We start from the raw sequence: 26,893 nt of genomic DNA, 5'->3' as shown, positions 1-26,893 counted from the left end.
CTAGAACATGCCTTGCCTCCTTCAATAACCATTGGTTTCCATTTTGTTGCGTTATAAAAACCTTACCAATTGCAATGATTTTACAAGCTTTATCATTACCCAAACGAACGTGTGCAAATCTCCTTAAACGTGGTCATGAAAATGTTTCCTATCATGTGTAGCATGGAATGAGTCCCCTGAATCTACCACAAAAGCATCAATAATATTCTCTAATGAGACAACCAAAACATCTTCCAACACATCACCTATCACATTCACTTCATGATTGTTCTCTTCATGTTCATCTCCTTCTTTTCCTTTATGAGATTTGCAATATTTATTTAGGTGTGCTTTCTTCCAACATTTCTAGCACATTATCCCTCATCTAGATTTAGATCTTCCTTTTCTTGACGTACTGTGATTTCCTTGGGATCCTTCCTCTTTCCATTTTTCTTCCGTTAGTCTCTGCAGTCAAAGCACTACTTGATGTCTTACCTGAGAATTTCCATCGCATTTCCTCGTGAAGGATAGCACCAACAACATCATCATACTTTAAAGTATTAGATCTAGAGATACAATTACTGATAACCATAACTAAGCCATTCCAACTTTCTCGTAATGAGCATAGAAACTACATAGCCCTAACTTCATCATCAAAATTTACCCCTATAGAACTTAACTAACTAGTAACAGTGTTAAATTCATTTAAATGATCAACAATAGATCCACCTTCTAACATATTCATATTAAATAGATGCTTCATAAGAAATACCTTATTTGAGGTCGAGGGGTTTTCATATAGTTTTTCCAATGCCATCATTAAACCTTTTGTTGTCGTTTCCTTTGAAATGTTGAATGCCACTGATGCTGCCAGACACAACCGTATTGTTCCTAGTGCCTTTCTGTCAAGAATCTCCCATTTTGTGTCTGTCATACTCGTCACCTTCTTTTTTTTCCTGCTCAGTGGTAGGTACAGGTCTTTCTAATACAAATAATCTTCCATAGCTAGTAGTTTTGGTCATTAAATTTCTCGACCCTAAACCTACCATCTTCCACCATTGCTCCCACTTGAACCAAGAACCCTTCTCACCTACGAGTTTATTAGCCAAATAGACCTTCGACTCTGATACTAGTTGTTATAAATTAATTAATCGAGCAATCAAATGCACAAAATATTGTGGAAACACAAATATAGAAACAAATAAAACAAGAGAGACACAGATATACATGGTTCACTCAATTTGGGCTATGTCCATGGATAAACAATCAGTCCTTCCTTTTATATTATCCATCAAAATGAATAAATACAACCTACAATAGATCAACTGTAATTTCCTCTTCACTATCAAAAAGCCTCCTCTTTCTCTCTCGCTCAGAATAATCATACACAGTCACAATATAATTTCCTCATATAAACTGAGGATTTCCTTCTAAGGAAAAAAACTTAAATTAACATAACTTTTACCGTCATATCACCCTCCTAATGAACAACCCTGATTTACTACGAAATTACAATATTTTACAAGGAAAAATTTCATCTATCTTTAGCTTCGGGGGCACTGCCCTCGAACCCCCTCCAGGGGGGATCATAAAATTCGTCATCACCCCCCTTCGACCCCCTAACACCAGTTAAACGGGCGACGTTTTCGCCCCATTAGGAATAGGGATCCAATGCAACTGAAACAAAAACCTCTGAATAATTAGGAAGATAATGAGGCTCCACACCTAACACTATTCAATATTGAGATGGTTTTTTCATCTATTTGACGCATTGTAGTATGCAATTCATAGAATTTTACATTTTCCTTCCAAAATTAATATGGAACTGGTTGCTTGTTGAGAATAGGTTGTTCAAATATCAAGGAATCTTGTATAGTGTATCCTTAATAGAGATCACCACAAAATATAATGTCAACATTTCCAAAGTATTTAGTTTGGACATGTTTAATGTTTCTCAATAGATCATCAATGAAAACCAAGAAATGACTTCCTAGCGAAGAAACCTCATCAATGAAAACTAGTCTCAATTATTGGTAAAGTTTTCTAAGTGCATATAATGTTTTATTGCTAAGTGATGTAGGGGCATACTTGTTGAAAGGCATAATAAGTGTAGAATGGATAGTTGTACCACCTGTGACTCTGGGTAATGGCTCTGGTGACTACTTCCAGCTTTTCAATTTTGGTCAATGGCTTGCCCTCAGAGATCTTCATTCCTTCTAGAGGCCTTAGGCAGGGAGACCCGCTCTCTCCCTTTCTCTTTATCCTAATGATGGAAGGACTTGGTCAGTCTATTAAGCATGCCAAAGCCATGGGAAAAATCAAGGGTCTTCAATTAACTGAGAAAGGTCAGGCATTGACGCACCAACAATGTGTAGATAATACCATGTTGCAAGGAATCCCCACAGTTAAAGAAGCTTCAGCCTACAATCAAATCCTTAATGTATTTGCAATGGCCATAGGTATGGAAGTCAATCTTTCTAAATCATTTTTTTTTTTCTTAAACACTAAAATTGCTATTCAGAGAAATATCTCAAGAATCCTTAGCTTCCAAAGGGATTCCCTCCCCTCAAAGTATTTGGGAGTTCCTCTCACAGCCAAACCAATGCTCTAAAAGTATTTGGGAACCAGTGTTAAATAGGTTGCAGGATAAAGTTAAAAAAATGGACCATCAGAGCCTTGAACTTGGCTGGCAGGTTGGTATTGACAAAGGCTATTCTGCAAGCTATCCTGGTTTTCATGCTATCAGCCCTCCCAGCTCCCAAAGGTGTCTTAGAGAAATTCAAGAATATTCAAAGAGATTTCCTGTGGGGTAAGGAGGAAGAAAGGAAGAAATGGGCCCTGGTTTCTTGGGATAAAATCTGCAAACCCAAGAGCCATGGGGGTCTTGGCTTAGATGACCACAAGATTCTTAGTAAAGTGCTAGGAGCCAAGCTTTGGTGGCGATGGGTTCAAGAGCCAAAATCCCATTGGGCAAGGATCTGGAAAGAAATATATGCCAGCTCTTGGCACACTAAGGATCTCATAAGAATGTATGGAAACATAAAGGGCTCTTACATCTGGAACAGAGCCTGGGATAATAGAAGCATAGTGCAAGAAAATAGTTTCTGGGAAACCAGAGCAGGTGATCTAGCAATCTTTTTGGAAGAAAAATGGAAATAAGAACCACTATTGTTAAAATAGGATTTTTTAAGCCTCAAGAAGGAAATAGATTCCCAAGGGTTAAACAAAGTAAAGGATTTTTGGGATATTTCTCAAATACCGGGAAAGTGGAGAAGCTTGAGAAACATTGAATGCAGAGATGACAGCCCCATAAAAATAAAAGCAGAGGCACTGAGAAGCTTACTAAAACAAAGGATGATCTTGGTTACAGAGGGGCAGGATCAATTGAGATGGGGTAACACCAATAAAGGTACCTTCAATCTAAAGGAAGCAAAAGGTTTTCTCCTTGGGCTTGATTCCAAAATTTTAGACAAAACCTGGCAGCACCTCTGGAAATACCAAGGTTGGATGAAGATCAAGCTTTTCATGTGGTTAGTTCATCGTAAGAAAATCTTGACGTGGGAAAATATTATAAAAAGGGGTGTTTTGGGACCTTCTAGATGCCAACTTTGTGAAAAGCAGGAGGAGACTATGGAGCACATTCTCAACAATTGCTCTTACACCACCAAGTCGTGGGATTCTTTCTCCAACATTTTCTATCAGACAGATAGGGACAGAGGAAGTATCACAAATACCCTAAACAAGTGGAGAAGGAACTTTTCGGAAAATGAACTCCTTAATTTGGCCTGGGCCTTCACGCCAAGCTTCATTATTTGGAATGTGTGGAAAGAAAGGAATAAAATAATTTTCAAAAATGAAATTTTAAACTCTCAGTGGCTATATGATTTGATTTTGAAATAGATCATTGAGAAAGTCAACACCACAGTTCGCAACATCCCAAAGAATCCTCCCTCAGAGACTGAGCTGATAACTCTTAGGCTTCTGGGAATGCAAGAGTTTATTCTTCAAGGACTAAAAAGGCAGGACATAGCTATGGATATAGAGAAGGATTTATGGCAACCTCCACCGAAAATCTATCTGAAATTCAACATTAATGGTGCCTCAAAAGGCAACCCGGGAACAACTGGTTTTGGAGGAGTTTTAAGAGATGAAGAGGGTTGTATTATCCTAATCTTCCATAGCCATTTAGGTAGAGCCACCAACAATATGGTGGAATTAATAGCTATGGATCAATGTCTAGATATTCTAATTCAGAACCATAGCTCAAATGTCATTATAGAAGCGGACTTAGAAATTACCATTAACTTTGTGAAAAAAATCAGCTATGCTACTAGACCAGAGAAAGTCTCAAATCACTGGAGACTAATTCAGGTTTACCAAAGAATTCAAGTACACCTCCAGGGACTTCATACTATTAGTTTCAACCATGTCCATCGAAAGGCCAATAAGCTAGCGAACATTCTGGCCAACGAAGGTGTGAATAATGCTGAATGCGGGATTGCAAAAAAGTGGCAGGAGATGCCACAGAGCCATTTAAAGGCTCTCTGTGATGAACAAGCTGCAGAGGACAGAGAAGTGGTTTGATATTGAGGAAGGGTGACATGCACAAATTGATTTTTCTTAGCTAGAGCTTCCATTGCCTCTCTGTTTTTACTTGGAAGGAAGGAAAGCAAAGATCGGCCGCTTTTCTCCTCGAAGTAAGTCAACAGGAGTCCCCAGGTTTTTGGATGGCAACATGTTGAGTCATTTTCCATATCAGCACAGTCTCAGATGCAGGGTTCCTAGTAAGATGAGGTTGGGTGGGAGGTTTGTTTTCCCACCTGCCGAATTTTACACCCTTACCGCTTTCGGTATGGAAAACCTCGCCTTGGATGGTTTCCTGGTGATTGCGCATCATTTGAATGGTAAGTGGTTTTTCTTTTTTGGTAGCGATGCCATAGAGTCTTCAACACGTGGCAGAGCGAAGATTTTAATACCACCCTCCATCACTCACTATAGTCCGGTCATGTTTGATGGAGCGAAATGGTTCCTGACCGTTGGATCCAACTGCTCAGATCGATGGTCTAGTTGGGTCGGGTTGTTTTGTGGGGCCAGGTGGGTTTGCCCACTCTTTGGCACGATTTGTGTAGTCAGGGCCAACCGATGTAAACTTTTGAGAATGTTTTCCGCGGGTTGGGTGTTGTATGGTGATGGGAGGGGGGATTTTGCCATTGGTGAGGGAATATTTTTCCGGAAGTTCTTGTAAATGGATTGTTTTTTTTACATTATGTAACTTTCTTTTGAATTAATGAAATAGAAGGATTGGCTCTTGTTTAAGCAAAAAAAAGAAAATAATGTAGAGATAATTCAACAACATTTAAACCATTTTATCTTTAAATGGAGTGTGGTCCATAAGCACCACAATGACAATACTATTCTTTTACATTAAAATAACACACCTCACTTTGGTTTTAAAACAATGGCCCTAAAATTTATCAAGACCCAAAGAAAGATTAAGGTATAACCATTTTATATTTTCAATTCATGTTTAACTTACAATCATGTTTTTTTTTCAAGTATCAATAGCTTGAATATATTTCATTTTCAATCATGCATGTTGTTAAATAATTATTTTGTCTAGAATCCAAACACATTGATTTTCTTCATCCACTCCCTTCCTCTCATTGTAGCATAAAAGAGGTGGTTGAGATTCCACATAAATGCTTCCCAATAAATATTAGTAACAACACCTTTAATAATATTTTATGCACTAACTTACCTATCTGCATCAAATATATTAATCCTAAATCATGGTAGTGAACATTAAAAACAAAGTTCTCAAATTTCCCTAAATCATATCATCAATACATGCTTCACAAGGTATTAAAAGATAATTTTAGTTATTCTAAAGTAAAATGCATGTTATTATACCTCATAAAATCGAACGAATATTATCTCTAAGCATGCATAATATCCAAACCCTTCTCAAAACATTTTGAAGCTAAAAAAAATATGCAATCTGACACTTTACAATCAATGAATAAACTTCCCCCATGTGAAGCTATAAAAATGTACACTAGAAGTCATGTCATGAATATCTGATGTGGTATATTCTTTTTATATACAAAATAATTTGGTGCATTTTAGGGATTACAAGACATTTAGAGTGAATATCAAATCCAACACACTCAATCTAAACTCATAATATATCAAAGGTATCTCCAAATATTCACATTCATTACTAAGTGAGAAGACACTTTGAATGCATAAAATATCAAGAGAAGCTCAAATACCGATCAACCTAAACAAGGATTGCCTTTTCTGAAATAAAAAAAAGACAAAATATCAACATTTAAAGAAATTTCTCCAAAGAAAGATGGACAAAGATAAATCTCCTAATCATGAGAGAATTGAATTCCTACCAATGCCAAGAGATCGATCACTTTTTATGTGCCACCTAGTTGATTGAACTTGTGGAAACAATCTTTGTCCTTGGTGATACAAAATTTGGTTTTCTATTAGGATTTGTTGGAAGACAATGTCTCCTTATTCTAGGAGTTCCCTTCTCCTGAACATCTGGACTCAACCTTGGAAATTGACCACAAATCTTTTCTTTTGTTGACTCAGTATCAATCATGTAACTTTGAATCGATGGAATACCTTGAGAATCATGTTCAATATGCTCAGTCTTAAGAGATCCAAATGAACTACTTCTTTTGGGTTCCTGCTTCTATAATGTTATTTCGCCTATCTTCTTCCCTTAATAGTAATTTATACCTAATAATAGAAACATTGTGATTTATACCAAATAGAGTATCTAAATTCCCTTACACTTTAAAAATCATCCTTGATTCTTGCACCACCCACCTCGACATCCACTCTAGACTTCCTAGGTTATTCTCAATTGATCAAGAGTATATAATTTTTAGGGTGGTGTTCTATGTGCACTAAAATACCTATGAGGTCCAACACTATGTATGGGGTTTCATTTTGGTTGAAGACTTCACACGGGCTGCTACTCCTCCACACAAACATATGACCAAAAAACATGAGTCCAATCATTGATTATGTTGTCTTAAAAAGCCAAATTGGTCCTCAAGTTCTTTACCCTCATATATTAGTTATTGTTAATCCAAATGGATCCTTTGTGGGATATCCAAATCCTACTTTCATTATGCCACATATTCAACAAAATTTACGCATGTCTGAGGTTTTATCAATGAGTGACTTAATCATGATTAGAAAAGCATTTCTTTAAATAATTGGCAAGCAAACGCTTGGCATGTACCCTTTGTTATTATGATCACAAAATCTAAGTACTGAGATAACCGTTGGAGATAATCCATTTTGAACATAACTATCATAAACAAATCCAATATGGTTTAATCCACTCAATGGATTTTGATGACCCTTCATCACAAACATTTTCATGTTGGGAAAAACGAACCACATCTAGACTTCCCTAAGGAATAAAATCACATTCTTTAAGGAAGAAAATTTTAGTTTTTTCATGTTTCCTCTCTAAAACAGAGTCTATATTTTTTTGGCCAAGGTAAATTTTAGTAAATAAATGCATGTTTTTATATTAACTTAATTTACAAATTAGGGGAACTTTAATTGCTTTTTTTCCTATACTAATTACAACATAGACAGTTTAATAAAAAAATCCATCCAACAATCAAACCAGTAGAAACTATTTCTAGCACATTTCTCACATATCTCTCATGATTCATCCTATAATAAGCCCATCGTGAATTTCATTTAGCTCTAACTTAATCGAGAGGTTGGGTCATTTCAGAATGATAATTTCTATCCATAGTTCATTTCAGCGTTGGATATATTCTGTGAGTTTTTGTGATGTTTTTATTGTGGCTACAACTTAGTTTTGGTTGTCACCTAGTTATCATGATTCAAAACTCAGTCATCATCTTAGATCATTATAGCATTGGATATATTATATGAGCTAATGTGATCTTTTATTTGTCATAATGATTCAAAGCTCAGTTATTATATCTCAATATTGACTTTCTCATTATCTATTCTGTATATGAACACTTCAAAAAAACCATAGGAACATTTGATTTTACATTTTGATCTCCCCAACATGGGTGGGGGTTTCAGAAATTAAAGAGAAACTTGAATGGGTATTGTTAGAAATTGTTGTATAAGATAGGAATTTTGGATGTTCTATAGGTAATTTGGATGCCATAATAGATATCTATTTTGAATTTTCTAGTATCTCTAGCCACCATGCATCTAATAGGATCCATTTGAAATGAGAATGTCAATACATCATTGTGCCAATGACAAATACCATTTATTTTTTCTTATGAAATCCCTAGCCCTTTTCGCTAATTGTGGATAAGGTTATAGACTATAACAGACTATCTCTCCATAATTTTGTGCAATATCTATTAGATGGAGGGAAAGGTTATAATAAAATTTGTAAAATAACTCCTCAGGGTTATCTCAATTTACTCTGTGTGTGTTGTAAATACTCAGTTTCTCACTTGTTTAGAGGAAAAATTGAACAAGCTCCGTAAAGTTCAAACTGTTTAGATCTTGAGGCTCTGTCTTTTTTCCCTTGCTTACTGTCAATCCTCGTCTTTTAAAGCTATAAAACATATTTCATATGACTAGTTTATAGGCCAAAGTGAACATGTTATATAAACTATTCAAATATTCATCCTTTATTAATTTTTCATCCTTCCTGATATACAATACACCAACTTCATCATCAACTTCTCCTTTCCTGGAAAGCAAACATATACTTTTCTTGATTTATATCTTCTTATCTCCTTGTTTCCATTGCTAGGTGATGAGAGTTCAGATTGAATTGACAGATTTTGTGTCATTCATGCATGAAGATTTTTTCTCTTGATAATATGTTGTTCTATGTTATCTTTTCTTTAGGTATTCTTCTTACCAACTTGAAGAATCTTAATATTGTACAATAATGAACGTAGATTTTATATAAATCCTCTTCCATATTGATGAGGGTTTTATATGGACGTTGTTAACCATTTATGTTAATTTGATTTCATACTCATTGGGTATGATTTTTTCTTTGTGGGTTCTTGGCATATTAAAGATTATTTAGTCTACTAAGTTTTCATTGTATTTCTGAGTGTCTTAAAAGGAGCTAACTTATATTTTAGTAGCTGATATGAAGTTGGTCACTTTTGTTGTTTATGTAGATAGTAAAAACACCTCTAGCACCAAGATAGATTTGGTAGCAGCTTTGGAATTGGGGAACATGTCTTGCTCTGTGGGGTTGGCTACTGGGCATAGCTTTCTTGATCCTGTATAAAAGAATGTAAATTTTCATTTAGCTTATACTACATTAACCATGAAATTACCAATATTCAGGGCACACTTTCCATCACATTTGTAGAGAAAATTATAAAAGAGTATCACACTTTTCTTATCAAATATACATTCTCCTATATGTAACAAGAGTGCATTTATTCACTTCAAGAGTGGGAAAAACAAGTCTATTGAGAAACAAACTCTAGCACTGAGAGAGATTTGGTAGCAACTATGGAATTTTTGAACATGTATTGCTCTATAGTGTTAGTTATTAGGCATATATTTGTTGATATTGTATAGAATATTGTAAATTTGTATTTACCTTATAATAAATTAACCGTGAAATTCCCAACATCCAGGGCACACTTTCCATCACATTTGGAGAGAAAATTACAACATAGTATCACACTTTTTTTATTAGATCTAAATTCTCATATATGCAACAACTACCTTGTGCCTCATAGTTTAACTTTATGCAAGGAGGAGGGGTCAAGGTGCAAGCTAGAATAAGAAGAGGGGAAGTCGAGATTGAGTGGTGCATGAATAATCTTGTTTAGGACTTGAGATAGATTCATTCTTGACACAACTAGAGTAAAGCTTAATAAAAAAATAAAATAATCGTAATTTGAATATTATTTATCATGTCCGTATTGGGATTCAACATTGTTGGTAGTTACCTTGCTGCAATCTAACTGCTAGCCTCATCATTATCTCCATAGTGAACTGGAGCAAGAAAGAAGAAATATATTTTGATGTCAGTGATGACCATCTGATTTGTTTAATGAAGGACACACACCAGAGGTTCTGTAGGCATGTAGTTTAAATAAATGTAGATTCTGGGAAAGGAAGAGCCATATTGGCTCTAACAATCAGTCGAGTACATATGAGAAACAAATAGGCAGAGAAATGGAGTTGATCGCGCTCATTCCTCCTCGAATTCCTTACTAGCAAATTTTCCCTACAAAATAGTAGCAATACAACTTCAAGAATAGGAAAAGTTGAAAAATAAATAAAGGGTTTACTCATAACCCAGAGTGGAATTAAGATAAATGGTTAAAAAAAATAACATTTTTGCATGTCGTAGCCTAGTGCCATGAACCACGATCTGTCCTAGCTTCTTCAACTTTTCTGTGAACTTCAACAACCATCTCGTCTTGGATTGACATTCACACCTGTAACGACTTCGTCTCTGGGAAAATTACTTATCAGAACCTCATTCCATCTTCCTTCGCACATCAAACTTTGCAAAAACAAGAAAATCAACAAAAAAAACCTTAGCATTGAACTCTGCAAAAATAAGAAAATCAACAAATAAAACTATAACATAAGTCTTACATTTGATTCTTGGGGTTAATGTGATTTCCATGAGATTAAATTTTTTCCTTACCTCATGTAGTGTACATTCATGGTGTTGATTCTCCACATCGAAATCCTCTCGAAGGCAGTGACAGGCTAAACGAAATGTTAGCAAGGGGGATTGCACCACTTGTTTAGGGACAAATTAAGTGTGATTAATTCAAAGGAAACTCAAACAAGTATGAATTCGATATTCGGGGGATACCTCTACTTTGACTATAAATAGTTGCATGTATCAATTCATTTTAGCAGTGCCTCCATGCACCTAACTTAAGAAACGGTAGTGGAAACCAACCAACCCCCTAATTATGGTTTGAGAGATTCTAATAAAGTAGGCATTCAGAAAGATGAGTGAATTTCTGCTATCTACCTCTCTCGATATGAGGACACGAAAGACAAAAATTTAAATGAGTTTCCCACGAGTTATACTTCTAATTTTTTTGTTAACTATTATTAACTATTAACTTGAAATTAATATTAACTATTAATTGGCTATTAATCTAAATGTTTGAATATTGTTCAATCATCTAACATTAAATTTGAAAGTGTAGAGTGATGCAAGGTGGCACCTAGGGGAGTCTTTCTCAAAAGGAACGCCTTATGGCGTAATTAAATAGAAACCAAAGGTTATGTTAAATGATTAATAAAAATCCATATTATTTATTTAAGTGCAACTAATTGGAAGATCATGTAAGTACTTGAATAAAGGTTGAAATAGATGAAAATTACAATACCATTTAATATGTAAGGACTACATTTAATTTTTATACCATCTTTATTTTACCCATGTCATTATAATAATATTTAATTATGACGAAGTATTTCATATGCTAAATTGATTGCTATGTTTATTTAATATTCAAAATATCAAATTCTATCTTAAAAGTAATTAAAAAAAATCTTAATTTGATATATCAATCTTATACAGCTTGAGTAGCCTAATGGTTAAGAGCATGTTTTTCTTCCTAAAGGTCACAGGTTCAAAACCATAGAGTATGTATGCCTTCATAGACTTAGTAGTCAATTAGTTGCACAAAGGTGGGTCCCTTGTCCCACAAACAGGGGGGTCTCATACACCAATTTGTTGTTTGGATTGTTGTGAACTTAAAATTGGATAATAATAGTAATAAAAATTAAATAGAAAACAAAGGCTCTATTTAGATGATTAACTAGTTTCCTATGACATTATTTTTAATTAATTAATTTAATTAAAAGAGAAAAAAGATGTAACTATTTCACAACTGAATTCTAATACTTGGTTTGTGAATACTATTAACCATTAATATCAATTTATTTAAATATATTATTATTATTTAACAATTATTACTACATACCATAATACATTATATAATTTTTTTAAAGAACAAAATAATAATAATAATAATAATAATATAGCCTTATAACTAACCATAATCACAAAATACATATAAGTGTCCTCAACACTTAGGAGCATAGCCCAACTCCTTAAAAATAATTATTAATTTTACTAATATATACATTTACAAAATAATATTATAATTTACTAATTAGTATTATAATTCACCAAAAATTTAAAAATCTATCTTTATTTCTAAATTGTATCGTCATAGAACATTAATTTGTAACTAATCATCAATTCTATATTTGTTTTGCTTATAATTTATCATAAAGGATATTTGATATATTTTTTAATTGTACATTAAATAATTGTACTTCCAAAAAAATTAGTGATTGTAGTCCATTGTGATGTTATTAGTATTTGCATTATTGAAATAATATTAATTAAAAACAAGTATGGAAAGTTATGATTTTTAAATGTATATTTAATCATGGTGTAGCATACAGTGATAATAGTAAATTGTTTTACCAAGTTTAATTATCATAGTTAATTTTATTTTTGTTTTTATCTGAATTATTAAAATTATTGGGCTGAAAAGCCAGAGCCAATGTTGTTGATTATTAATTAAAAGATCAAGGATCAGTTTGTTAAAAGGCTAAAGAAACAGTTGAAATAACTTCTAAGAACAGTTACATATGTTGCTCCACCATTTTCCTTTAAAGGAAAAAGGGAAAAACCTTGTGGAGGGTTGGAGGAACTGGATTGTGTGGAATTCTTCCTTGAGTTGGGCAAGGCTTAACCAGTGGGAAAGAAATTGTGATAACAACTGTGGGGTACAAGACTTGAGGCTGGACTGAGTCCTGACGCCCAAGGTGCCCAATAGTTCATCGCTGTCAAAGGTGGAAGAGCTCAGAGGGGGAATCTGGACATGATTTCTAGTTCGGAGGCTGTGTGGAGAGACCTTCCAAAAACAAAAGTTATATGAAATAATAAGGAATCAAATAAGTGTTATAACCATATCAGTTAATATTATTAGAAGGAATATATTTATACTGTTATAGTAGCAAAGTACATTAACAGACTAGCAAAGGTAAATAACATTTATCGATTTCTAAATAGAGTAGAGAATTATATCTTACTTATATATTATCATATATTGACTCATAGTCTAAATATGGTAAGGAAGGGAATATTTTAGTTCAATGTTCTTTCTAGCAGACCGTTTAATGATTATTTTCTGGAAAACATTGCTAAGTAATAGTAGACCTATACTCTTTCTATTCTTTCAGTAAATCTTATATAACATTGAAAATTACAGTCCATGGATGAAAACAAATACTTCTATAAAATTTATAGATCAGTTATCAAACTACATTCTGGTAATCTTCCTTATTTCTTATCAGAAGGAAAAATTCATAAAAGTATAAACGAAAATCATCTTTATGGTTGACATCCCTTATAATAGCAACCAAGGGTTTATCAGTTCCTAGACGAATCCCGAGAGGAACTCATCAAGAACTGAGTACCCAGGAGCATCCGGATCAGAATCTCTAAATTCTTAATAAGGAATTACAACTAACAAGAATGATACAAAAGAAAAGGAAAATATAAGTACCAGGAACTAGCATTCAAGGTCACAGTATAATTTCACGATTGAACTGGAATCACAGAAACATCATAACCTTTCATTTTAAAATTGATAAGGAAGTAAGTCTGTAATTTCATCAACCAAGCTAAACATAGTTAAGTTTCAACATCAAACTCCATACTATGATATAAGCATAGATAAATACATTGAAGTTGTAGCCAGAAATGTTTGACTAACCTCCTTAAAAGTAGGAGAAATCAAATATTGAACAAGTTCCAAAAACACAAAAAATTTTGTTGGCATTCTAAGGCCGACAGTCCCAAAACGATAAATTAATACATTCTTATAAACAGAAGAAGAAACTAGATATCAGTCGTGGCATGAAACCCTAACCATTAATCAATCCTTGAAATTTATGTCATAGAAACACTGGCTCGAGGAGCTCAAGCACAAGGAAAGTCATAATACAGGACCCACCTGGAAAAAAGAAGAACGAAGCACGATATCATCAAAATGCCGCCTTCTATCGACCGCATGTCAAATGAAGGTTTTAAGAGAAGCAGAGAGCTTACCTACATAGGAAACCTCAAGGTTAAGACCGAAAGACCACACGAGTCTAATACTATTATATGAAAAACCATGAAGGTGTAGGTTAACTGAGTAAGAGTTGGACTACCCTCGCCATGGCAACAAAACCTGCAGATACATTAGTAGCTTTAGCGAAAAGCAACAATTGAGAAGGACCTTAAATGACTTTTGAATCTGAACCATGGCTTACCTTTTGCTGCCGCGGAGTCGACCAGCTCCACAGTGGTCTTCGAATCCATAACGAGGACATCACACCTATTCTAGAGTAGCCCAAGAACCCGTCAGGCACCCTCTCAAACCACAACAACGCATCCAACTTCCACCAATAATTCGAAATGAGAAATTACAATGGTAGCAGCAACAAAAATCACAAGGAAACTGGAGTTGTCAATCACAATCTTGCCATAGTAATGCACCAGGTCATCGCAGCAGAGCCGAAAGTTGAGCTGAACGAGGAGCAAATGGACCTCACTCAGTGCCAGAAAGAACATTATACCTTCCTGCCAAACCAGATGAATTGCAACCATAGGACTTAACAGATCCAACGATGGATGGAAGGCCAACTGTGAATCCTTGAGACCCTTCCTGAGAACATTAGTTATGCATATTAATGTCACACCAGAAGGCTAGCATGGTGGTGTATAGTTAAGGCTGGAGAGATCCTCGGGGTGCTCTCGCCTTAATGAGGAGGGACCTGCCTGAGGACGAAAGGATCAAAACAAGTTAATGCAGGCACAACATGGCAGCCCATGTGGAGTTCTAGCAAGGAGGCCAAGCAGAACTACCGTCGTTTTGACCCTTAACCCTTATCAATCACCAATCAAATAGTGCCAAATCATTAATACTCCATATCAAGTTTGATATATGAAGGAATCCCATGGTATATATGTTTAATATGGCATAATAATTAACATATAAAGAGTTTGGTTAGTGTAAAGATAGAGTGGTCCATTTGTCAGTAATTCATGATTAAGGTCATATATATATATATATATATATATATATATATATATATATAATTATAATTATAATTATTATTTCGAGTAAATTTTGTTACATATGGTGGTTACAAAAAATTCATGATCATAGTTACGTGTGATGTTATTGCTATTTGTAATGTTGAAATATGTATTATTTAAAAGAAATTATAACAACTAATGGCTTTTAAATGTGCCTTGAATGATAATGATTTCAAAATATTATTTGTGATATTGTCATGGTTTTTTCTATAATTTTAATTATTTGTGATATATTTTTAAAATGTTATGACTATTGAATTGAGGCTTCTGTGATCCATATCAAGTTTATGAGAGATTTTTCGGCGTAAATCACATGATATTTCATTTTTCGACACGTTTCGAACCAACTAGTGTGGTTCATTATCAGGACAAGTTGAAGAATCCGATCTAGCTTTGCATATTAAATAGTCCCAGTAGAACCTCCAACAGCTTTATTTCATGACGAGGTAACAACTATATTGACTAATGGCTATATTTAACTGAGAAAATAGTTAGTTGGACTGAAATAGGGGCATGACCTATATTTAGTTAATTAAGTTAATTCAGTTAATTACTAAATGATAATTAGTTTTATTCTTATTAAAATAAAAGTTAAAGGGACTATTCTATAAACTTATAAATATAAATATATATTAAAAAATAAATTAACTTAAATTAATAGTTAGTTATAAATATTAGAGTAAATAACCATTAGTTATAAAAGTCGTTAAATATAAATACACCTAGTTAGTTATAGTCTTATAAATATATATTAATTTATAAAAATAAATTAATTTTAAATTAACAGTTATTTATAAAAGTTATTAAAATATAAATACTCGAGAAATTTTTAGGGGTTAGAAAGAATATTTCAAATATTTAAAGATAATTAATAGTTTAATTAAGGGGGGAAATGGACCAGGGCCTAAAAATAAGTTAATTTAATTTATTAAATATTAAGTTAGTTATATTATCAATAAATTAAAAGTCAAAGGGACATGAATTTATCTATATATATATATATATATATATATATATATATATATATATATATATATATATATATAAAGAAAGTAATATATTGAATTGAGACTTTTTTGATCCATATCAAATTTTTGAAGAATTCTTCAGCGAAAATCACATGGAGAAATTTTTGTCGACGCGTTTCGAACCAACTAGTGTGGTTCATCGTCAGGACAAGTTGAATGAGCAGATCTGGCTATGCACTTTAAATATCCTCCATAAATAGATTAGCAACCACAGGGGATAGGGGTGAGCCCATGGCAACCCCACAAGTTTGCTCAAAGAACTCTCCTTCAAAACTGAAAAAGGTTGAGGTGAGGCAGATCTCAACTAACTGAGCGGTATCAGGATCAGTAAGACGGTTGATCACATCCATTGCCTCATTTATAAGGATGCAAGTGTAGAGGGAAACAACATCAAAACTGACCAGAATGTCTCCAGGGTCCAACATGATGTCCTTGAGCTCTTCAATAAAGGAGGCCGAGCCTTTCACGAAGGATGTTGTACGACCAACTAAGGGCTTAAGCTTCAAGGCAAGAAACTTAGCAAGAAGATAGGTGGGACCTCCAATGGTGTTGACGATAGGCCTAAGGGGAGCTCCTTCCTTATGGATTTTAGGGAGCCCATAGATCCTAGGTGTGATAGGATTGCTCTCAATGAGTTTTTGGTGTAGGGGACTCACTGAGTCACAAGATTTAATAGAAAGGGCCACAATCTTGGAGATCCTCTTTAATGGGTTTTTGGGAAGCTTCTTATAACTACCGCTATTATGAAGATGATCTAACATTTTATTGTGGTAGTCTTCCTTGTTAAGAATGAAAGAAGCCCCCCCCTTGTCAGCTTTCAGAACAACAATATCTTTGTTCTGATTTAAGGATTTTAGGGCTTCAAATTCATCTCTGTTAAGGTTGCTCCTGGGAGGCTTAGGCTTCCTAAGGATAACCGCACAATCCTGCCTAATAGTATTCTTAATATTATCAAGGAAGCCCCGAATTCCAAATTCTATGTCACAAATAATGTCATCTACAGGGACCTTTTTAGGGGCCAAGGAAAAGTTTAGACCTTTGCTTAAAACGCTAAAAACAGAAGCGGGAAAAGAAAAACTAGATAAATTAATAACTTTATTATTAATATGAGAGCAAGGGGGAGGGTTAACATCACTTAAATGACTCTTCCCTGATTTAGAGTTAATGTCTCCATGTAAGTTAAGTGCATATCCAGATCTTCTCATTCAACTTGTCGTGACGATGAACCACACTGGTTGGTTCTAAAAGTGTCGACAAAAATTTCTCCATGTGATTTTCGTCGAAGAATTCTTCAAAAAAGAAAGTAATATTTTAAATGATTATTAGGTTATTAGTTAGTTATAAATATATAAAAATAAAATTCAAGTGTTAAAAATATATAAAAATAATTGTTCATCTAATTATCCTAGAGGTTTGAACAATTCATTAAATTATCCAGGTGAATCAACCTAAAAGTTTTAACTATACAAAATTATTATTTATAATATATAATAAATTAATATTCATTCAGGTCATAGTTAGTTATAAAAGATATTAACAATAATATCAGAGTAAGTTAAGAGAAGCAACGAATAAAAATATTTTAAATATCCAGAAATAATTAATCGTATATCCAATTGTTAAATTAACTTATTATTATATAATGATACAAGTAATAATATTAACTATCAACTAAAATTATTAGGCTACAGTATAATCAGAACAAACCAGAAAACAAGGGAGGGAGGAAGGGAAGAAAGCAACTAGGAAGAGAGTGCTGGGACCCAACAACTATTGATCTTCCAGCCATCCTCTCTATTGAGATTGCTTGGCCTTTTTTCAATCTCAAGGGCATCCTAAATTTCTGATGATGGAACTGCGAAACCCTAGCAATAACACTAGCTTCCTCAATACAAACATGATGTTTGGTTTTTTCCGCATGCTTTGCTAAAGCAGAAGACTTGGTTCTTCTATGCTTGAGGTCAGCTGCATGCTCACTAATCCTTTGATTAATGGAGCGACGAGTCTAATCCTTTGATTAGTGTTATGATTATGTCATATTTATATTTTTGCAATATATATTGGCTAATAGTACCTATTAAAAAACAATATACGTGATATGATATGATGTTGCTTTCAAATAAATTATTTTTAATATTGTTGTGGTCATTCTTATAATTGTATTTATTTGTAATATATTTTCAAAATGTTATAATTTTGTCATATTCATCTATATTTTTGAAATATATATTTTCTGATAATACTAACTAAAAACATTAAATAAAAATAATCTATTTGATAATACTAACTAAAAAATTAAATATAAATAACCTATTATACTTCTGCATTTCAAAAATTAATATACCTTACAAAAATTAATTTTAAAATATATATTTTAGTTTTAAAATATATATTTTCTGATAATACTAACTAAAAAATTAAATATGAATAATCTATTGTACTTGTGCATTTAGAATAATCTACTGTACTTGTGCATTTAAAAAATTAATATACGCTTATAAAAATTAATTTTATTAAATTTAAAGTAAATATAAAATACAATATAAATATTCATCATCATAATTGTATTTCTGAAATATATCTTGATTGATAATATTTGAAAAATAATAATAATAATAATAATAATAAATTATTAAATTGAATAACAACCATCAATATCCGACGTATATATAATTAATTTGATTTAACTTTCCCATTTATTTTACTGTTAAAGTCATACAATCTGTAAATATAAAAATATTTAGTGATATTCGGTAATAAGAATATCATTTTATCAATTTAATTACGCCGTGAAGCGGGATAACATTGAACCCCTGGTCGAAATAATTGAACCCTTTTTCTATTATTAACATATTGCTTATTTACGATGGAGAATCTAATTATCAATAAAATTATATATTATAAATGCTGGAAAATTATTATTATAAATTAAATAAGTCTTAATTCAAACTAGTGGTTGATATCTTAAATATTATAGATAAAAATATTAAATATTAATGGTAAATATTGATAATAGTTATTCCAGATTAAGGTAATTAACTAACTTTATGTGTTTAAATGGGGTAATTGTGAAGTTAATAGCGAAATCGTTCGACTCGAAAGAAAAAAGTATTAATGGGAAATAATTATTAAAATTTCAATGGTTACATAGAAAGGATTTGGCCAAATATTAATTAGATTAATTAATTAATTTTTCTTTAAATGATAATTGGGTTGTCTTTGATGATTGGTCATAGTAGTTGTTATTTTTTTTCCTCGAATTTAATTTTTTGTAAGTGATATGATGAGGAGAAATATTATTCTAATAGTTATGTGCCTCCAAAGATTGTTGTATTAACCTTCACTGTCACCTTTCGCCGAGAAAGGTAATTTCCTTGAAAAAAAATATAATTATGAATAGAATTAAATAAATATTAATTAAAATTATTATTAAAATTTTAAATATTTTATATCAAAATTTCAATGGTGTATTAATTAAATAAAAATATTAGTTAAAAATAATTATTGAAATTCAAATGCCCACATGGCGCTTGTAAAGGCATTCCATGGTTAAAAGGTCATGGGGCAAAACCTCGTGGGCATAACTCTAGCTTTCATGGCTCAAGGCTTGTGTGATCTCCATGTCAAAAGTTGTCATGGCTCAAACCATGTGTGATATCCATGTGATTTCGACAACTTAGATGCCCCTAGGTTGTGACCATTCCAGCAAATATCAATGGTTCAAAACCTAGTGGCCAAAAATCTTGCCTTGTTAAGGGTTGATATGGCCCAAACCATGGTTGTTCCCATATGCTACTCAAGCCAAGCTATTAATCTGAAAACTCACCCTACTTAATAAAGAAATATAAAATTGTTAAAATTCGAATATTCATTAAATAAAAAGAATAATTATTTTTTATTTTTTATTTATTTTTATACTATTGTTTTCTTTCCTTTTTAAATCATAACAATAATTACATTTAACTTTCCTTCAAAATTTATAAGATCTTTCATTTTACTACAATTTAATGAAATATGATAATCATTTAAATCAAGTTGATATAAGTTTATTGATATATATTGTGTGGGAGTTTAGTGATGTCCTAAGTTTGAGTGGTCTCGTCACCCATCATTAGGAACTCAAGTAAAGAGTCCCTAATGATAGGTGATGAGACCGCTAGTATGCAAAAACTTAAATCAAGTTGATATAAGTTTACTGATATATATTGTGTGGGAGTTTAGTAATGTCCTAAGTTTGAGTGGTTTCTATTGGCTTGTTTGAGCCTCACCCAAGTTCAGAAGAATTATTAGCAAAACAAATCCCGCACTACCGGCCCTTTCAGCAACAGTCCGCGGATCGCGGATTGAGGTCTCACTCGAGGTAGCAAGGGAGGGTGCTGGAACTAGGTTTTCGCACCCTTGGGATTTCTTGATATGGTCTGGAAGGGTCGTGAACCGATCTGCGGACTCGTGCCACTCTGCACTATTGTCAGACTTCCGCTTAAATCCACACCGATGCGCTTTATTATTAATGACTTTATTATAGATCTAATCTACTTCTTAAGGTCTCTATGCAAACATTTACCAATAACAACCAATGCACGCAATCATAACTATGCATAAATCCATAACATAGCAACAGATAGATTCACGATAAAGCATACAATGATTCAGAAATTCTTATCTTTATTTATCTCCTTCTCAATACCACCAGATCCACCTTGCGCACTCAGCTATAGGGATCGACGCACACAACTGCAGACTCTACCAGGCCTCTATGCACATAGCTGCAAAGCCTCTATCTATCTACCAACACCCTCGACTTGGACTTACAGACGCAGAGAGAATATTACCTTCATAAAGCCATAAGATTAAGATCCAAAACAAAACTAACTTCTAACCTTAGAGCCTTGCTCTATTTATACATTCCCAAGTCCCGTGGACCATGGGAAGGCTAACTCACTTTCTATTTTCTTACATTATTTTCGGGTGGACAACCCTTTGAATTGACTCATTACAACTCGCGCTCCACGTACCTCGCGGAGCCTTTACCATACTATTACCCAAAATTACGGACTTTAAGCCCCAAAACCATTATGTCGGGCCTCTGCTACCCAACAGACCCCCAACACAATCATCGTGACTCGTCCCGAGTCACTCGGATGGTGTGGCAAGCTTCACACGAAGGTCATGCAACAACTTCTGTGCTTCGCTTACACTCGCAACAAAATTTTCCGCCATCTACTATACCCATTCTACGTTAGCCACTGATGCTTCAGTATTAGTTTTAGTTGCTTGTCCGAGTTCATATACTACTTGCATGTGTGCCAACTTTCCCTCGATGTTGGTGGAGACCGCGAATGCCTCATCAAGCCAAGGCTGGATGCATTCTTTAGGCACTTCTTCCTTCTGCCGAGCAGTGTCAACTTGTGCCTTGAGAACCTGGGCCTCCCTCATTTTGGCCAATCGCTGCATGATGGCAACCGTTTGCACAGTCCCCTTGACTTTGTCATAAGCCTGCTGTAACTCCTGCGCTTCTATCTCTACTTGTTGTATCGTTAGGTCTTCCTGGAGGGATGTGAGCATAAGGAGGGCCTGATCCAACAATCCCGAGCAATCTTGGACATCACGCTTTATCACTTCTAATCCTGCTTGAATTTCGCCGTAGTGCTGCTCTCGAACTTCTGGGGTGTGGGTGGCTGCACCTTTAGTCTTAGCTCTGCAATTTGTAAATTTAATTCCCACTAAGATTTTGCAGCCTCTTCTTGGGCTGTATGGAATCCTGCGGCCATGTGATGAATCTTTTTAGCTACAGGAAGTTCCACTAGCGCAGCCAACTCTGGTACCTTGCTGCAGGCCTCCGCCATGACCTATTCCAATTCTTAGTTACTTGTGACCAAGTCATCATGCTGTAGACTGACCTACTCCAAATTTTCCTTGTGCTCCATTAGGATTTGGAGGGCACGGCCTTCCCTGGCACGAATCTCAGTGGTTAGCCCATATTGCAGTTGGTATAGGGCTTCTCTAGGAAGGGTGGCCAAATTCAACCCCCAACTGCACATGTCACCTTCAGCTTCAGCTAAGACAGCGCCTGCGGGCAACAATAAAGTGTTCATTGCGGGGATGCGCACCATCTGCTCGACTGTGGATGTGTCGTATGCTAGGTTTGGTATCATCCTTCCTGGGGAACACATCTGTAAGGCCTGCAGTTGTGTTCTGAGCTCCCCCAACACAGTTGTCTACTCTGTCATCAGTTCCTCCAATGCACCTTTAGTGACATTACGCATTGGTTTGTCGCTGTCAAGAAACTCTTTCTCAAAAGGCTTTGCTATCTTTGTCTTTTTGCCGATATGTGGCGACTTCTTGATGCGCAACCTCTTGCCTTGGGTCGATTTGGTGGGAAGGTCCATGCATTCCTGTGTCTCCATTTCCTTCTGCATGTCCTGCACCAAGGACATTTCCTGATCTTCCCTAATCTCTTCGGCGATTACTTCCTGGGTCGCCTCTTGCTGCGAAGCTGCCTTCTATTCCTGACGCATCCTTTCCACCATTTTCATGAGTCACAACTGGATTTCCTTCTTTCGCTGCTATGCTACCATCCCTTATAATGCAACCACGTCTGGGGCATGCCACTTCGGAGGCCATGCTGCCATTACCTCATAAATTGCATCATTCGTTATAATGGACGGAAGCTTTACCCATGTTTTTTTTGGATCCTTCCGTGCCTGGATGTATAGTTTATGCATGTCTGCTTTGAACTCCACCATGCTTTGCAAATTATTGTATACTGTTGGGGATAACTGTGGTCTGTGAGCAATCCATGTCCGGATATTCACCTCCATGGATATCCAAAATAACTTGATCTCACGAACCCTCGTGGCATCCTTTATAGCCCAGAGCGAGTTATACTGCACTACTTCAGGTAGGTTCTCCTTAATGTTGTGAAACTGGCTACCCTGCGGTAGTTTTCCTGCAACCAAAAGGATTGATAGTAGCAACCTTGCATAATGGAAAGTCTTACCTTTCTCCTGTGCTTCTTTACAGTTTGTCAAAAATTCAACGCATAAAAACTGTGCCCACTTGAACTGAACCCCTTTTGCACACTGCTCTGCAAGCACAATGACAGAGGCTGGTACTTCATCTGCGTGGCACTTCCTCATGAGTTTACTGGCCAGTAGTTGGGTGGCAACTCGCACCCCTCGGTCTTTTATGCTTGTTATTACATACCCGCACTTCCGCTTTTCCAACTTATATTTAGCCTTCATTGCTTCTGCGACACCCACATCGCTACTTGTGATGGCTATGTCTATAGGGTCATTCCCTTTAGTAGGCAGATGGGTAATTCGGTGTACTAAATTGGCCATGATGGGAATCGATTCCTCCAACCATAGATACCCCTCATGTACCAAACATAGTAACTATCGGATAACAAAAATGGTGATGGTCGCATGGTGATAGTGGGGTATCCACCTCAGATTGAGTAATCCTGCCTTCTCCACACCCCGTAACAACTTTCGCTGTAGTAATTTCTTTTCAACCAATTGGGTTAACTTTTCACTATCCACAAGATCCCAATCTTCAAACTTGATATTCGATACTCGGCCTAGCGATATACCATCAAACATTATCTCATCTAGGAGAAGAGGGGTCTGGAGCGTACTCTTCGCGGCGTCCAAGGCTTCCAGTATATTGGCCGTCATGTTCCATGGAGAGATATATGGTGGTAGCGAAGGTATGTGGACAACATCCTCTGCTTCGGTATCCTGTGCTTCAATCTGAGAGATCAGGGCTTGCAAATCTTCCTCATCCTCATTGATTTTAGTGTTGATTGCTTTGCCCTTTTCTACCTCTAACAACTTACTAAATCTTGGTGATACCCGGATTGACCCCATAGTCTGCTTGTTTTTTTGGGTCACGATGTGCATGGGGACTTTGGAACCTCGGGGGTAGCAGTTGCTTCTTCTGGCTCCTCCTGGGTCGGATATAGCTCTTCTGCGAACCATGCTCAGGTTCTAGCAATGGTACTCATGGGAGGCCTGATAGTTGGGTGTTTGCTATTCTGTATTGGCTCAAATGTCAAATATCCCGGTGTTGTCCAAGTGATTTTATAGGAACGTGTGAGTTTGAATGTAACCCTTCCCTCCACTACTAATTCATTAATGTCTTCTTGGCGGCAAATATTTTTGTATCTATCTCGGAACTCCTGCCTTAATGGCCCGTCAGCCGCTCCTCTTTGCCGTATCTCAAACTTCTTGTCATGAATAGTGACATTAACAGTCACGTCCCACCCTTCCCACATGGTAGCACAACTTCTTTGGCGTGGTCACGATCTTGCTGACAGATTGGCCCTGCACAGAACCTTATTTCTGCACCGACCCCCCACAGAGTTATTTATAATCTTGCATCTTCTTTAAACTAGTTGGGGCATTGAGACTGTGCTGTCCATAGCTAGTCAGGTGGTCGCACCCCAGGTGCGAGGTCTTAGCTTCCCTGCTAGCCCAGGCTGCGGGAACCTTTCGAGTACCCTCGTATCCATTATCCCCTTGGGCACTGCTATATATGGTACATACCTCTGTTGGTGCGGTTTCAACCATGATAGCAGGTTCACAACTCATTCTAGTACCAAGGTAGGCCTAGCCAAGTGTGGTTCCCTTCTTTGCAGATTCGCGCGGCTTGCTTGTGCACGCCAATTTTCATTTTACTGATTCCTTCCTCCAAAGTCGCGCTTTTACTTCTCGACCACGCCCATTCTTCATCAATTTCGTGAAGCCTACTACTTCTACACCCCTTCTTGGTTTCCTCTTGCCTTATCATTGATAAGATCACCTTCGCCTGCCTCCTTCTGCTGATGGTCTTATAGGCCCATTGAACTCTTGGTATCCGCAGATTTCCATTGGGTCATCTTATTAGATGGACATTATTGATGCTCCCCCTATTTTCCTGTTGGCTTTGTCGCAAACAACTGGTGTAATGCATCACTGCGGTGAATTTAGATTTTTGATTCTTAATCAGTTAGGCGTTTTCACAACATACACCTGCACCCTACACCGCCGATGGATGCTCACCCTGCTTTGTCCTCCAAACCGTACATGCACCTGCCTTGTACATTCGCACCACTTTCTCTTAGTCTTTTTGTGGGTACTCCACCCTTGTGCAGTTATTACACACAGCGACCCCGTTAATGCACCTGCCTGCTTTGGCTCCAAACTTGCCATTTCATAATGGTCTATAAGTTCCTCTTCTTTCGCTGCATTCGCATCTGTTGGTAGCTCTCTTGCTTCTATCATTACACGATGTAGTGATCTAACCATCATATTACAATTTAGCATTATTACCTCATGCAATCGATTCTGCCATCGCTCAATCTCTTCATCTGAGTTCGATGTGCAGGAATTGTCACGTTCCCTTGATATTCTCCTGTCCACTATCAGATTCACCGATCCTGATCTTGCGTTGTGATCTGGTAGATATAGTCTAGTTAATCATCACTGTCCTCATCGCGTGCAGGCTCAATGTAGCACGGGCCCTTGGCTGGGTCTAGTGGAACCACTATGTGGAGGGAATTTTTCTTGAATATCATTTTTCATTTCTTTAGGTTGATGACTCCATTCATATCCATGGCCCAATATATCCCTAACAATGTAGGATATGGGTTACTTTCATCCACAATTTCTATTACCACAAAATCTATTTTTGTGCTTGCACCTTCAATGTCTATTGTGACTCCTTGCAGTCTCCCCATAGCCAAGATCTTCTGTTGGTTTTCCATCCACAATTGAATAGGAGACCATTATAGTGCAGGCCTTCCCATGTGCTCCCAAGTCTGTTTAGGTAGCACATTCACATCTGACCCCAAATATAGAACGACTTGATCCATCTCATAGTCACCAATTTGGGCAGTCAACCGCATTTTCCGCCCAGTGCGCAAAGCATGCTTGCCTAGTTTCCTGACCATCTGCAGTTCACTTGACCCTGCACACCTAGTTATCAACTCTTGTAATCCCTTAACTACTTTATGGTCTTGTAGCAGCTTCATGCATGTTTCTAAAAAGGTAGTTCGCATAGAGGGATCCATTTCTGGACTAGTTTGATCCTTGCTACTTGAAGTATAAGCCTCCGTGAAGCTCTTCTTAGCTTCCATAAATGTTTCCTCACGCGTTCCAAATCAAACTCAGGTTTCTTTGTAGGGGCCTTGTGGACCCATGTATCCTCCTTAGGTTGCTTCCCCTTATCTTCTCCTGTAGTTGCACCACTTCTAAGCACCATGTTTACGTTAGGGTCCTCTTCGCATAGTTCAGCCTTCATCATTTGGACGTTCTGAGTGGGAGTGGCCTGAAGCACCCCTTTTTCACACATTTGTGCAATTAGTGTGGGGCAATCTACCGCTTCATGATAAAATTGGCAACAATACGGACAACATGTTCTGGTCATGTTTGTGCAATCACACGCGCAGTGCCCAAGTCCTCCACAGTTATAGCAGATTAATTGTCCACACCCTCGTCTGAGTCCCATCCCCCCTTGTCCTCGTCCGCGTTCCTGGAATCCACCATGTGCTATTGCTACAGCTAGATCCTGACCTCGTGCCTTAGTCTGCATCCTGTAAGCATATGTTTGATCCATCAACAACTCATAACGTCAGCAATTTCGTTCATCATGGCCCATCGATCTACAAAAATTGCAAAATAGTTGTTGGGGGGGTTGGATAAGATTTTGCAATAGATGACAATTGTCCATGGTGTGCTTTCATCCC

This window comes from Pinus tabuliformis, chromosome 2_2 (assembly GCF_031772625.1).
Source record: "Pinus tabuliformis cultivar Carrire ecotype Pingquan chromosome 2_2, CPIR1, whole genome shotgun sequence".
In the NCBI taxonomy this organism is placed as follows: domain Eukaryota; kingdom Viridiplantae; phylum Streptophyta; class Pinopsida; order Pinales; family Pinaceae; genus Pinus; species Pinus tabuliformis.
The sequence above is the reverse complement of the archived record's forward strand: the minus strand, read 5'-3'. Positions refer to the sequence as shown.